The 14,037-nt window shown below is 50.6% G+C and overlaps 1 protein-coding gene across 1 annotated transcript in view; it reads left to right on the top strand.

Annotated features, from left to right (window-relative positions):
- Nucleotides 1–14,037, top strand: part of MPP7 (MAGUK p55 scaffold protein 7) — a 329,284-nt gene that overhangs the window by 286 nt on the left and 314,961 nt on the right. The window lies entirely within an intron of this gene.

Consider the following 14,037-nt stretch of genomic DNA (forward strand, 5'->3'; position numbering starts at 1 on the left):
ATATCATACATGTAGGGTAGGAGTGCAGCACATGCAGTATATAATGACTGGGGGGCTGTGCTGCCCTCCTGGATCACGTATGTAGACTGACCCTCCGTGTATGATATCACTATATACAGTATATAATGACCACAGGATGTATATGCTGCCCTCCTGGATCATGTATGTAGGCTGACCCTTCATGTAAACTACATACAGTATATAGTGACTGTGGGGTGTATGTATGCTGACCCTACATGTATGATATCACTGCAGGGTGCATGTGCTGCCCTCCTACATCATGTATGTAGGCTGACCCTCCATGTATGATATCACTGCAGGGTGTATGTGCTGCCCTCCTACATCATGTATGTAGACTGACCCTTCATGTAAACTACATACAGTATATAATAACTGTGGATGTATGTGCTGCCCTCCTGGATCATGTATGTAGACTGACCCTCCATGTATGATATCACTATGTACAGTATATAATGACCACAGGATGTATATGCTGCCCTCCTGGATCATGTATGTAGGCTGACCCTCCATGTATGATATCACTGCAGGGTGTATGTGCTGCCCTCCTACATCATGTATGTAGACTGACCCTTCATGTAAACTACATACAGTATATAATGACTGTGGATGTATGTGCTGCCCTCCTGGATCATGTATGTAGACTGACCCTCCATGTATGATATCACTATGTACAGTATATAATGACCACAGGATGTATATGGTGCCCTCCTGGATCATGTATGTAGGCTGACCCTTCATGTAAACTACATACAGTATATAGTGACTGTGGGGTGTATGTATGCTGACCCTACATGTATGATATCACTGCAGGGTGTATGTGCTGCCCTCCTACATCATGTATGTAGGTTGACCCTCCATGTATGATATCACTGCAGGGTGTATGTGCTGCCCTCCTGGATCATGTATGTATACTGACCCTACATGTATGATATCACTATATACAGTATATAATGACCACAGGATGTATGTGCTGCCCTCCTGGATCATGTATGTAGACTGACCCTCCATGTATGATATCACTGCTGGGTGTATGTGCTGCCCTCCTGCATCATGTATGTAGACTGACCCTACTTGTATGATATCACTGCATACACATATAGAATATCATTACATAGAGTATATAATTACAGGGGGGTTAGTGCTGCCCTCCTACATCATGTATGTATACTGATCCTACATGTATATCATCACTGCTGGGTGTATGTGCTGCATCGGCATCATGTATGTATACTGACCCTCCATGTATGATATCACTATATACAGTATATAATGACCACGGGATGTATGTGCTGCCCTCCTGGATCATGTATGTAGGCTGACCCTTCATGTAAACTACATACAGTATATAGTGACTGTGGGGTGTATGTATGCTGACCCTCCATGTATGATATCACTGCAGGATGTATGTGCTGCCCTCCTACATCATGTACGTATACTGACCCTCCATGTATGATATCACTGCATACACATATAGAATATCATTACATAAGTATATAATTACAGGGAGGGGGCTGTGCTGCCCTCCTGGATCATGTATGTATACTGACCTTACATGTATGATATCACTATATACAGTATATAATGACCACAGGATGTATGTGCTGCCCTCCTGGATCATGTATGTAGACTAACCCTTCATGCAAACTACATACAATATATAGTGACTGTGGGGTGTATGTATGCTGACCCTCCATGTATGATATCACTGCAGGATGTATGTGCTGCCCTCCTACATCATGTATGTAGGCTGACCCCCCATGTATGATATCACTGCAGGGTGTATGTGCTGCCCTTCTGCCCTGGCACATGTTGTGATATGATGTCACATGTATTACTCCGTACATATATGTGCTGCTCTCATATGTAGTGTCATTATGTATGTATTGTTATATAATACCTGTGTAAATACCCATCCAGTGTCCTGTACTGCATGTATGTTCCGGCACGTGTTATATCACTACCTATGGGTAATCTGAAGGGGTGTATTTGTAGAGTATCATGTAAAAACCACAATAATATCCGTGACGGTACGTAATAGCAGCACACGTCTACATATAATGGCTCTAAATGTACTGTATGTTGTACGGGACGGACCGCCGCGCTCCTGAAGGCTGTATGCAAGACACACTGTTCTTGTTGCCGGTAGCAACCAATCACAGCGCAGCGTTCTTTCCTTATACCGCTGAGGTACAATGAAAGCTGCGCTGTGATTGGTTGCTGTCAGCGGCGGGGTCTGTGATGTCATTGTGTGCTGTATGTAGGGGTATTACATGTATGTTGGTAGGTAGTGCCTGCGGTGTCATGTGACATAGTGCAGTCAGTCTGTTATTACATGTCATGGAGGTGTTATTATATCCGTGTTACATGCGGTATGTCTGGACTTGCGTGTTCCTTATGTATGTTTTACGGCGTGTGACTTTATATGTTTCTGCAGCGGGTGTCCTAGTCTGGAAATGGTTTTCTGTAACCGCGTCTCATCCAGCGGCTCAGGTGTAAATACGGAGCAGATTCTCCGGTCGTTGTGTCTGTTGTATGGTGCCCAGAGGTAACCGCTGGTGACTGCGGCCTCAGGATGTGACGGGCACATGAGGAGCGGATGGCAGCATGCTGGTTATTGCTACACGTCTGAGGGTCCGACTGGCAGGTGTGTACAACGGGCGCTGACTGGCGCATCCTCCAGCAACAATCGCTGCGGAGTATTATATTGTTACTGACTGCTGGGCATTCCTACGTGCCATCTGTGGGTGGCATCGGGCCGGAGGGGCATCTGGGCTTATCGTGTCACTTGTTACATTTTATAAGTGTTATAAATCCTGCCTTTCTGTCAGTATAAATATCGGCCCCTGCGGACAGGAAGCTTCTTGTAGTCGCTGCAGATTAGATGGCGGTGCTGACATATTCTGACCAACTGACAGGAAGGGGTCAGCGATTCATGCTGCTTGCGCCAAATTCTGACCTCCCATCAGCAACAGATATCTGGACCCATCTGACAGATGTTTTCCCGCTGCTCAGTGATACAAGTTTTGCGCTCTTTTGCCCGCTGGAGTCTTTCTGCTCCCCTTACACACAATGGCGCCGGAACTGGTCATCCGCTGTTATAGCCCATCTGTGCGGAGGAACGGCGAGTTGTGCGTTCAGACACCTTAGTTGTAGCTCCAGCATTGTAGTCAGCTGACTGTGCAGCCTGTTGGGCAGAACGATTCCTGACATCCTCCTCCGACCCCTTTCAGTGATGAGTTGTTTCCATCCACAAGATCCCCTCTCGCTGGATGTTTTCCTTGACGGCGCCATTCTTGGTATCAGGGCCGCCTTGGATCTGATGGCTCCTGTCCATTATTTCCTTTGGGCACCTCCCATTGTAATAAACATAAGAGTTGGGTAAGATGTGGAGTAGAACGGCCGCTGGAAGCGTCTTACAGTGATCGCAGGCGAATCCTATGTGTAATCGGACAGATCTGATACAGGGCACTATTAATCCTATCTGCCCTGTCAGGACGATGGCCGCCTCGGGGGCCGTTTGCATGGGCACAGTCCGCCCGCAGGACGCCCTGTAAGCCACGGTAGCCTCTGCACCGCAGTCCAGGGGGGCGGCCGCCTGCGGATTCTGATGTGAAATTGAAGATGGCTTAAATTCTCCATCAATATCCACAGTCGGACCCGGGGATGTCGGGGAAGAATGTCAGTCGTGTCTTGTCAGAATCATGCTGCTGTGTGACCGGCCCCTAGGAGGAGCCGAAGGACCTCATCGCGAGTCATTGAAGTCCGTCAGCCGGCGGTCACATTCAGCGGAGCCTTAAAGGGGTTCTGGCATTAGTAAAAAAAAATCAGTATTTACCTCTTCCTCCCCGGGCGTGTGCTTACCCATCTTCTCGTTGCTCCTCCGGTCCCTGGGTCAGCTCACCTCCAGCCGGCCGGGTCCTCTTCCTTCTGTTATGTAGCATACATTGCCGGTATTCTCCTTCCGGCGGGTCAGTGTACCCGCTCACTAGTAATGTAGCGCTCACTGCCTAGCAGGGAATGCTGAATCCTATAGCAGGCTATTGCTGCGACTGTGCATGCGCAATGTCACGCTGCAGTAGTATGTGAGCACTAGCGGCGAGACATCATTCATGCACACGCAGTCTCTGCAATAGCCTGGTGTATGATTCAGCATTCCTGTCTAGGCAGCGAGCGCTACGTCACTAGTGACCGGGTACACTGACCCGCTGGAAGGAGAGTGCTGGCAATGAAGGCTACATAACAGAAGGAAGAGGACCCGGCCGGCTGGAGGTGAGCTGACCCAGGGAACGGAGGAGCCAGGTGAAGATCGGTAAAAAGACTGACAGGGGAGAAAAAGGTAAGTCCCTCCAACAGTCTCCTACAGGGACTTGCTGGCTGTTGAGGCCGGGGTCACACGTAATGGAAATGCTGTGGATTGTGCTGCGAAATCCTCACTATTAGTGCAAATTTTGACTCCAAATCGTCTGTGGATGAGCGGGTGATTTTGGCCGTTCCTGCAGTAGTCGGGGGCGTTCTCGTCACAGTAGCATGAGAAACCTTCGCCGAGGTGTACATCCCTCACACGGCAACCGCCACTGAGTGCTGCGCGCGCTGAAGTGGGAAGGGGCGCAGGTCGCACACCCCAAAGGCCGGTACTACTTTTATACTCTCCACCCTGTTACACAAGAAAGCCCCCCCGCAGTTGGCGGTGAGCCCCCGGCTAGTCTAGCACTGATGACCGGGCCTCGTTGGAAGTCGCTCCGATCGCTGGATTTTCCCATCTAATGTGGATTCACACTGAAACTGATCCGTGGAAAGCTTGTCACGTGATTTTATGCTGCACTCCGGGGTCACGGGGGAATTACCATATAGGGAAGAGCCAATTGTGAGGGGGCCGGGGGGCCTGTGATAGAGGGATAGAAGAGGCCAGGGGGCTGTGATAGGGGGGCCGGAGGTCCTGTGATAGAAGGGGCCTGGGGGCTGTGAGAGGGGGGCAGGGAGGCTCTGATAGAGGGTGCAGCCAGCCGGTGTACATAATGTTTCCTGTATCCACCGTGCCCGCTCTTGTACGCTGTATTTGCGGTCCCAGCGGCGGCGCACCTGCCGCCCTGAGGGTTGACCTCTCCTCCCTTGGGAACGCCTGCCGTTTACCAGCTGTATTTATGCACTCGGGCAGCTGTCAGCCTCCCTGCGCCCGTCTTGTCATTTGTCGCTCCTGCGTGGCGCTTGTGTATTTGCGGGCGTGTAGACACGATGGTGATTACACCCCGCAGGGCTCCGTCCTTCAGATGTGTTTCGGCTGGAGTTGTGCAGCTACAACCTGTGTCACCTTGTTGGAGTCGCTGCTAGCCAAATACGTGCGCAGGAAGCTGGAGCCGACTCCGCTGCGCGGTCCGCCGTACGCCGGGCAGCATCTCCGCATTGTGTCTTGTATGAATATTGGCATCATGATGTGTGAATAGGGAGTAATGGAGGACGGCTGTGGACAGCAGCGGCATCACACGCTTACCAATAACTTTGCTGCCCGTAGCAACCAATCGCAGCGCAGCTTTCATTTCTAACACAGCTGAGGTAAAATGAAAGCTGCGCTGTGATTGGTTGCTACGGGCAGAAGCGCGTGATGCCGGGCTAATGTTCCACGGCCACGCTGTATATATATATCAGCCCATCCGACCCTCCAAACAGTCATTCCCATCTGCACTGGTCGCAGTCCTTTAATTTGGTTTTACTTAGTTGGGGTCCAATTACCAAGACCCCCGGCTAGCGCTAGAACGGCTCTATGACCCCGCTCACCTTTGCGCAGCGGTCCTCATTTCTTGCTTCATTATGGAACCTGCTGGCCACGTAGATCAATCTTCTGATGGGACTGAACGGACCCCATTAAAGGGGATGTCTGGTTACTGCACAACCCCTTTCCAGTAAGACCCCCGTGTGAAAATAATAGAGATACTCCCGCCCCTCTGTGGCCACCGGTAACCAGCGCTGCAGCTTGCTGCGCTCCAGGGGTTTGTTGCGACTGATGATGTCATGAGAAATCATGTGACTGCTGCAGCCAATGAGAGGCTGCAGCATCACTGCCCATTCTCCTGTCACCGACTCGCCCGTCCTGAGCGCCATGACGTGTAGACTCTCATTGGCTGCAGCGGTCATGTGATCTCTATGACATCATCTGTCACAACAAACCCCTGAAGCGCAGCGAGCTGCAGCGCTGGATTATATATATATATATATATATATATATATATATATATATATATATATATATTACACACAGGGCTTTTGAAAAAGTTGGGGCAGGTTTGAGGGCTTAACCCTTTCCAATCCACTGTCTGACATCTGAAGACATTATGATTTAAGGCTGTACAGCTCCGATGTTGGAAGACATCCGTCCGGGTTCTCTTACTGTATATTGCCAGCCTCTCTGCTGTTGGAGCCTATCCAACGTGTCACCTCATGCAGTACTGGCTTTAGCCAGCAGATAGCGTCGTTGTATAATGGCAGAAAAAGAGTTAGGCCCCCTAGGAAAACCAGGATGCAAATTGGATTGGAAAGGGTTAAAGAGGCTTTCCAGCACTAAACTATTGCTGACCCATCCGCAGGATCGGAGATCCCGCTGAACGGCCGATTGTAGAGGCTGCCATCACATAGCCTGAGATCAGCCCCAGTGAATGGGCAAGAGCTGCAATACCAGGCACAGCCACTATACAATGGATGACGCTGAAGTGACAGCGGCACTCACTTCAATCAGCTGATTCGCGGGATCACAAGCAACGTGTTCTTTCTGCCTTTTTCCAGTGGTGGTCGCCGGGCGCATTCATGTCCCATTTACAGTATACATTGCAAGCATATATTGGGAAGATCTCCCGCTGCGCCCTCCTGTGGATGCCTGTGGTGCTGCTGCTTAGGTATACATTGCCTATAGATAGGCTCACGTGTTTCAAAAAAGATAAACGCGCGTCTCTTGGACTTTGCTGCACTCTTCTATGCAGATGCATGCCAGGCTGACTGAGGCGCATTATCCTGTGCGGAGCAGCGCTCCTCCTCTGCTGAACAATATGTGTGTGTGTGATAAAAGGCAGCAAGGGGCGGGACTTAATTGCCTCATTATTTGGGGCTAGAAGGAGGCGATTTTTGGCTTCTAGCGAGTAAATGGAGACCTATGGATGTGTTTAGTGTATAACGGGCCGCCGTCGGCTCCAAGCTGGGCCAAATAGAAACTCTACTGGCCAATATAAATCGTACGTATGATTATGACTCCTACTGTCGATGGCGGCAGCGCGTGACCCATGTGGGGCACTCAGTGGGTGTTTAAGGGGTGCGACCGGCCATTTGCTCGCATATCGCTCCTAATCGTGGGGCGGGGAAGGGCGATTTATCAGTTGCTATAAGGGATGATTATCGGCTTTCGGGCCGAGAATGGCGGGATTTCTTAAACGGCGCAGTTTGTGAACGGTTCGTCTGCTGCGCTGGTGAAAGTGTATCGTGACGGACAAATGGCGCCATTAGGAATAACCAGCGTGGAAACTGCGTGCCACTGATGTGAGAGGTGGACGTCGGCTACAAAGGTGCGCCAGAGCCGGCTGCTACGCTGCAGGGGAGCCGCTCACCGTGAGGGTAAACCGCGGGGCCGCCGGACCGGCTGCGACAGGAAATGTAGCGGGAGAAAGTTCAATATTTAAAGGGAAAAAACCCAAAAAACGAAACCCCTCCCCCTCTCCTACAAACCTTCTCCATCCTAGATGAAGAATAACGCTGTTCTATCGCCACGTGTGTAACGACCGGACGCTGAAAATATTCTGTCCGTTATTCCTGGCGCTGAGCGGCCAAAGTTATAAAAAGATTTCCTCCGTATCTAAACACCCGTCACAGCCCCCCGCCCCATCACAGGGACCCCACCGTATCCAAGGCCGCTCACACGGGCGCTTTTTTCGCTACTTGTTTGGGCCTCAATCGCGACGCTGGACAGCGCTGAGACTTTCGAGCGCGGTCTGTTCTGTATTTGTCCGTTTCGCGCAGCTCATTACCCATCACAATGATGGTGTGCGCTAAAACATTCCGTCGGCCGCAGGGAGATGTGGCTGAAAGCGAAAGTAAAATTGCGCCAAAGCGCCGTGTTGATGTGTTAGCGGCCACTCTGCGGGCCAAGAAATCTTATCCACACTCTGTGGGAAACTCACAGTGTGAATTAACCTGCGGCGGCGTGCCTGTGAGTCTGTAACCGTCTGCCGCCGCCAGCACTAATCTGCGGACGCACATGCGTGTGGATGCTGTGCAGCGTTTGCTGTGTGTGACCAGCTGCTGCCATCGCAGGTAACGTGTCGTGGGCCAACGTTCCATTCATAAATAAGTAATGCGCAGCGTCATTCGCTGATACCGCGGCGAGCATCAGAGTTTCCATGGTTCTCGGGATCACACGGGTTATTCCTGGTTCTCTGACGCACCGGATGCTGCGAATATCTGTCATGTGACACTTCTGTGCAGCGCGGTATAACGTATTGTCGCCGTCCGCGGGAGCCGTTGTTTCACAAACATGCTGGGACAAAAATGCTGAAAATTCCCGCAAAACATCACCAGAACACAAGTAAAAAATGGAAATGTCGCGGTGCTCTTGGATCCTCGTGTATAACAGCATCTGTTGACCGCTTGCCCCCCCGGCCAGCTGGGGCCCGCGTGACCGAGCCCACGGTATCCATCTTCCACTTCATGTGGTAATCTTGGAATGCCTTTACTTATTCACATGATTTGTTTTATTTGTGACGTATTTTACTTTATATCCATAGTAAATATTATTAGGCTTAGTGGTCAGTGTGCAGGGAGGGGAGGAGGTGAGCTGTGACTATTGTGAATGGTGGCTCCTGTGTTATCTATATATAGGTGTCACCTACCAGTGTAATCCTGCCTGTACAGGGAGGGGAGGAGGTGAGCTGTGACTATTGTGAATGGTGGCTCCTGTGTTATCTATAGATAGGTGTCACCTACCAGTGTAATCCTGTCCGTACAGGGAGGGGAGGAGGGGAGCTGTGACTATTGTGAATGGTGGGTCCTGTGTTATCTATATATAGGTGTCTCCTCTCAGTGTAATCCTGTCTGTACAGGGAGGGGAGGAGGGGAGCTGTGACTATTGTGAATGGTGGATTCTGTGTTATCTATATACAGTATAGGTGTCTCCCCTCAGTGTAATCCTGTCTGTAGAGGGAGGGGAGGAGGTGATCTGTGACTATTGTGAATGGTGGCTCCTGTGTTATCTATATATAGGTGTCACCTACCAGTGTAATCCTGTCTGTACAGGGAGGGGAGGAGGTGAGCTGTGACTATTGTGAATGGTGGCTCCTGTGTTATCTATATATAGGTGTCTCCTCAGTGTAATCCTGTCTGTACAGGGAGGGGAGGAGGTGAGCTGTGACTATTGTGAATGGTGGCTCCTGTGTTATCTATATATAGGTGTCTCCTCTTAGTGTAATCCTGTCTGTACAGGGAGGGGAGGAGGGGAGCTGTGACTATTGTGAATGGTGGCTCCTGTGTTATCTATATACAGGTATCTCCTCTCAGTGTAATCCTGTCTGTACAGGGAGTGGAGGAGGTGAGCTGTGACTATTGTGAATGGTGGATCCTGTGTTATCTATATACAGGTGTCTCCTCTCAGTGTAATCCTGTCTGTACAGGGAGGGGAGGAGGTGAGCTGTGACTATTGTGAATGGTGGCTCCTGTGTTATCTATATATAGGTGTCTCCTGTCAGTGTAATCCTGCCTGTACAGGGAGGGGAGGAGGTGAGCTGTGACTATTGTGAATGGTGGCTCCTGTGTTATCTATATATAGGTGTCTCCTCTCAGTGTAATCCTGTCTGTACAGGGAGTGGAGGAGGTGAGCTGTGACTATTGTGAATGGTGGATCCTGTGTTATCTATATACAGGTGTCTCCTCTCAGTGTAATCCTGTCTGTACAGGGAGGGGAGGAGGTGAGCTGTGACTATTGTGAATGGTGGCTCCTGTGTTATCTATATATAGGTGTCTCCTGTCAGTGTAATCCTGCCTGTACAGGGAGGGGAGGAGGTGAGCTGTGACTATTGTGAATGGTGGCTCCTGTGTTATCTATATATAGGTGTCTCCTGTCAGTGTAATCCTGTCTGTACAGGGAGTGGAGGAGGTGAGCTGTGACTATTGTGAATGGTGGCTCCTGTGTTATCTATATATAGGTGTCTCCTGTCAGTGTAATCCTACCAGAGCATTTTAATGTTTTTCCAATTCTGGATCTTGACATCAAAAGTGAAAAAAAAAATCCAAAAATTCCTTACCGAATGTTTATGTAGGAGGTCATTGTCTTTCTGCCCCCTCTCGTAAGCGCGGTACAAGCTCCCCGCCCGGCGGTCTGTTTCTCTGTCGGACTATGTATTTTCTGCCTGATTGCAGCGCTGCCCTCTGACCCCGGCGGTTGTTTCCACAGCCTTCTGCTTTGTTATTATCCCACTGGTATGACCGCCGCCGTGAGCCCTTCTAATCGCCGTCTCGCGTTCCGCTCGTCTTTGGTGCGCCGCTGTTTTATTATTTCCTCCTCTTTGATTGTTTGTCTTGGTAGATCTGCCGCCGGCGCTGTGAATAATTTTCTGGGTTGCGGTGCGATCAGTTCAAAGATCTCATAAGATGATGTGAAGAGCGAGCGCTGATGAGAAGCTCATTACTGTGAAATCATCTGATCGGCGTCGGAATGGAAGATCCGTGCCGCGGAGATGGAGACTTGCACAGCGATGGGGGCTTCTGCAGAAGCCCTTGTTAAAGGGGTCCATGACACGGAGGGTTTCTCTGTACTCGGCACCTTCCTTATGTACCACAACACACAGCATGCCCCTACATCACACAGCCGAGCGGTGCCTCATTACCCACAACCGCGCAAATGTACCTCTGGATGCGGCTTCCGATGGTCGGCTGATGGGGTTAGAGGAGCTGAACCCATGTTGGCTTCTTGGACAAGTTGGGCGGGGGGGCAGTTTTTTTCCAGTTGAACACACGTATTTAGGGCTGATCATTTTTGCAATAGGGTTCTTCAGCTTCTACATATCACTGTATACTGAAACTGTAGACTGAGTCTCGGAAGAAGGTCCGTCGGTGAGGCCGGCCCGACAGCTGGGTGTCTCCTATCATAAATGAGTGGATAAGAAGGTGCAGGAGAGGAGAGAGCAAAGGGCACCGAGCCATCAATGCAGCCTCCCTGATGGATCACACGGGCGTATGCGTATAACACTGCTGCTCTCCCGTTACAGTCCATACGCCTTGTCGCCAAGGACCGCGCATGGGCTGCGTATGTCCGCCAATGACCTGATCATGGACGTGCGCACTGTGATATTTTTTTATTCCCCATTCTGTTCAAAGCGAGGTGCGTATCGAAACGCTGCCCTCTCGCAATGCATTGTTAGGGAAAGTTTTGAAAACTTTGCCCAGTTTCCAGAATACCCCTTTAAGCTTCTGTGGAAATATTCCGCTCGTGCGAACACACCATGAGGCCGCCTTCACGCGGGCGAGAAAATCACACAAGATTTATGTGTTGCGAGACGCGCAAACATGATCCAAAAGGGGTCATACACATGAGCGATGGTTTCCTGTATGGCACAGCAATGCGGAAAACAAGTCGCGGCACATTCTATCCCACTGCTGTCAGCGGCATCGGCGGCAGCAGCGTTGGCACCATTGAAAGCAATGACAGCCGCATCAGAGAATCCCCTCATCCCGGAGTGATATGAGGCTGCTTTGACATAAATGGCAACCACGATGTGGGGACGGAATTCACAGCGCAGTATCGCCCTCGCTCGTGTGAAGTTAGCCTAATAGATGGAAATGTTCAGCCGGACGCAGCGGAATTCGGGGAAAATCCTGCACTAAAGTCCTAACATGCGGATTTGGATGCGGAGCTGAAAATGGCCAAATTCTGCACTGAAATCTACATTTACTTGCAGATTTTAGTGCGGATTTCCGTGGTGGCAAATTTCGCCGTGTGGTGTTGAAATATTCTGCGTGAAGCGTCGTCACCGGCGCTATTGGGGTGCGAGTGCACAACATTTACGGCAGGCTTTGGGTTTCCAGATCTGCGTCTATAAGACAAAAGGGTTTGTTGAAACCTCAACGCCTGCTTTGTTCTGTACGTCGCTGCGGAATTTCGGCGTGAAACGTGCAGACGAAATTCTTCGGCCAGTTCAGCAATTACCGTGGAATCACGTGCGCTCGCTTAATGGCGTCCTTGGAGCGTTCGCCGCGCGGATCTCCTACTCGTCGTATAATTGGATGTCCTCCTCCAGCTTTTCACCAACTTTCTGCTCCCGGAGACTGAAGTTCTTCACATCTCGGATGTCATTAGTGAAGCTGGAAGAACCGTCAGACTCCAATCCCCTCCTCCGTCCTTTATTAGCGCAGATGCAGTAAATCGCATTATTACAGCTGGCGCTCCTGTCACTTCGCCATCCTCCTCGATTTCTCGCTCTCCGTGTTTCATCTCCATCCACAAGGGAGGATCGGACGCCGCTGGAACCGTAGAGATAATCCGCTTCTCATCGGCGCCTTGTTATATGTGGCTGCGCAAAAGAGGGGAAAATGGAGCAAATGATTGGCAGGTAACGAAAATGTTCTCTGCACGTCGTCAAGGGCTCTTAACAATATGTTGTGTGACACGTATGGATCCCTCGTCCTCGGGGGGAGAGCTGCGGATACTGCAGTCGTATAGAAGAAACTTGACGAGCGACTTTCTTAAGAGGATCTGTCGGCACAGACGCCGTTCTAGTTTGGGGAGTCCGGGGAGTTGTGTCCCGTCACCCGCTCCCATGTGTCCTGTGTCAGCGCACGCAGCAATGACTCTCTTCAGAAGGCGGTGCGCTTGCGTTCTTCGCTATGGTAATGAGCGTGCGTCGCCTTACATACATTTGTTACTTGGTCCGTAAAAAAAGCCTGAATCCATCAGTTTATTTCACTGGGTTTGTGCGATAGTTACGGGCAGGGGGTACGCTCGTGTTAATGAGCCCCATTACACGGGACGATCTTTTGGGCACAGATGTCCAGCCGGTGGTCCCACTGATCACTCCTGGACCTGTCCACAGGAGCGGTCATTGCTAGTGCCGGGGATCCAGCCACTCGCCTCCATTCACAGTAAACAGGCAGTTGTGATAACTGCCTGTTCACACGGCGATCCGTCGCTCGGCTTCCTGTATGTAGAAACTGAAGGAGGAGCGAACAAATTCTGCTGCCGTTCAGTGAACGATGGTAAGAAGGCCTTAAGGGTCCTTTTAGGTAGGTCAATTCTCGACCGGATGTAATGGTCACTGATTGACAAGCTGGCCGGTTGGCTCTTTCTCTTACATGAGCCAAGAATCTCCTCTACGGGGGCGACAAGCTGTATGACGCCACGGTCACACGGATGTACAGCTGACCGGCGAGCACGTACAAGTGAGCATTGCCTCGTCCGTTGCATGATCACCATCCCTTTAACATGGGCTTACCATACTACTGAAGCGGTCTACGAGATGACTTTTGCCGCAGGGGAACCCTCTGGATCTTCTGGTTTGCTCGCGGACGAGTCTTCAGTCGGGCAGATGTGAACATGCGCCAATGCAGGCCTCAAGCTCACCATGGACACGGCATACTTGGCAATTCGCATACTTTCATATCCAGTCACTTCTCAAACGCCTTAGTCACTGCTCCGGCTGCCCATCCTCTACAAAACTCAATTCATCACCCTCACCCACAAAGCTCTCCATGGCGCCATGCCAACGTACATCACTTCCCTCCTGTCTGTACACCACCCAGCCCACACTTAGGATCCGCTAACTAGCACACTCAGACTAAACACCCCTCTAATACGAACCTCACACGCTCGCCTCCAGGACTTCACCAGAGCAGCACCCATCCTCTGGAACGCTCTACCCCAAGGCATCCGGACAATCTCTGATGTGCCTTAAAAACGCACCTCTTTAGGGAGGCATACCAAAACTCCTCATCTAACATGCCCATGCCCCTCCCTATGGCTCCCCACACCTTCCACTTTGCCTGTCCTATACATCT

This window comes from Eleutherodactylus coqui, chromosome 12 (genome assembly GCF_035609145.1).
Source record: "Eleutherodactylus coqui strain aEleCoq1 chromosome 12, aEleCoq1.hap1, whole genome shotgun sequence".
Taxonomy (NCBI): Eukaryota; Metazoa; Chordata; class Amphibia; order Anura; family Eleutherodactylidae; genus Eleutherodactylus; species Eleutherodactylus coqui.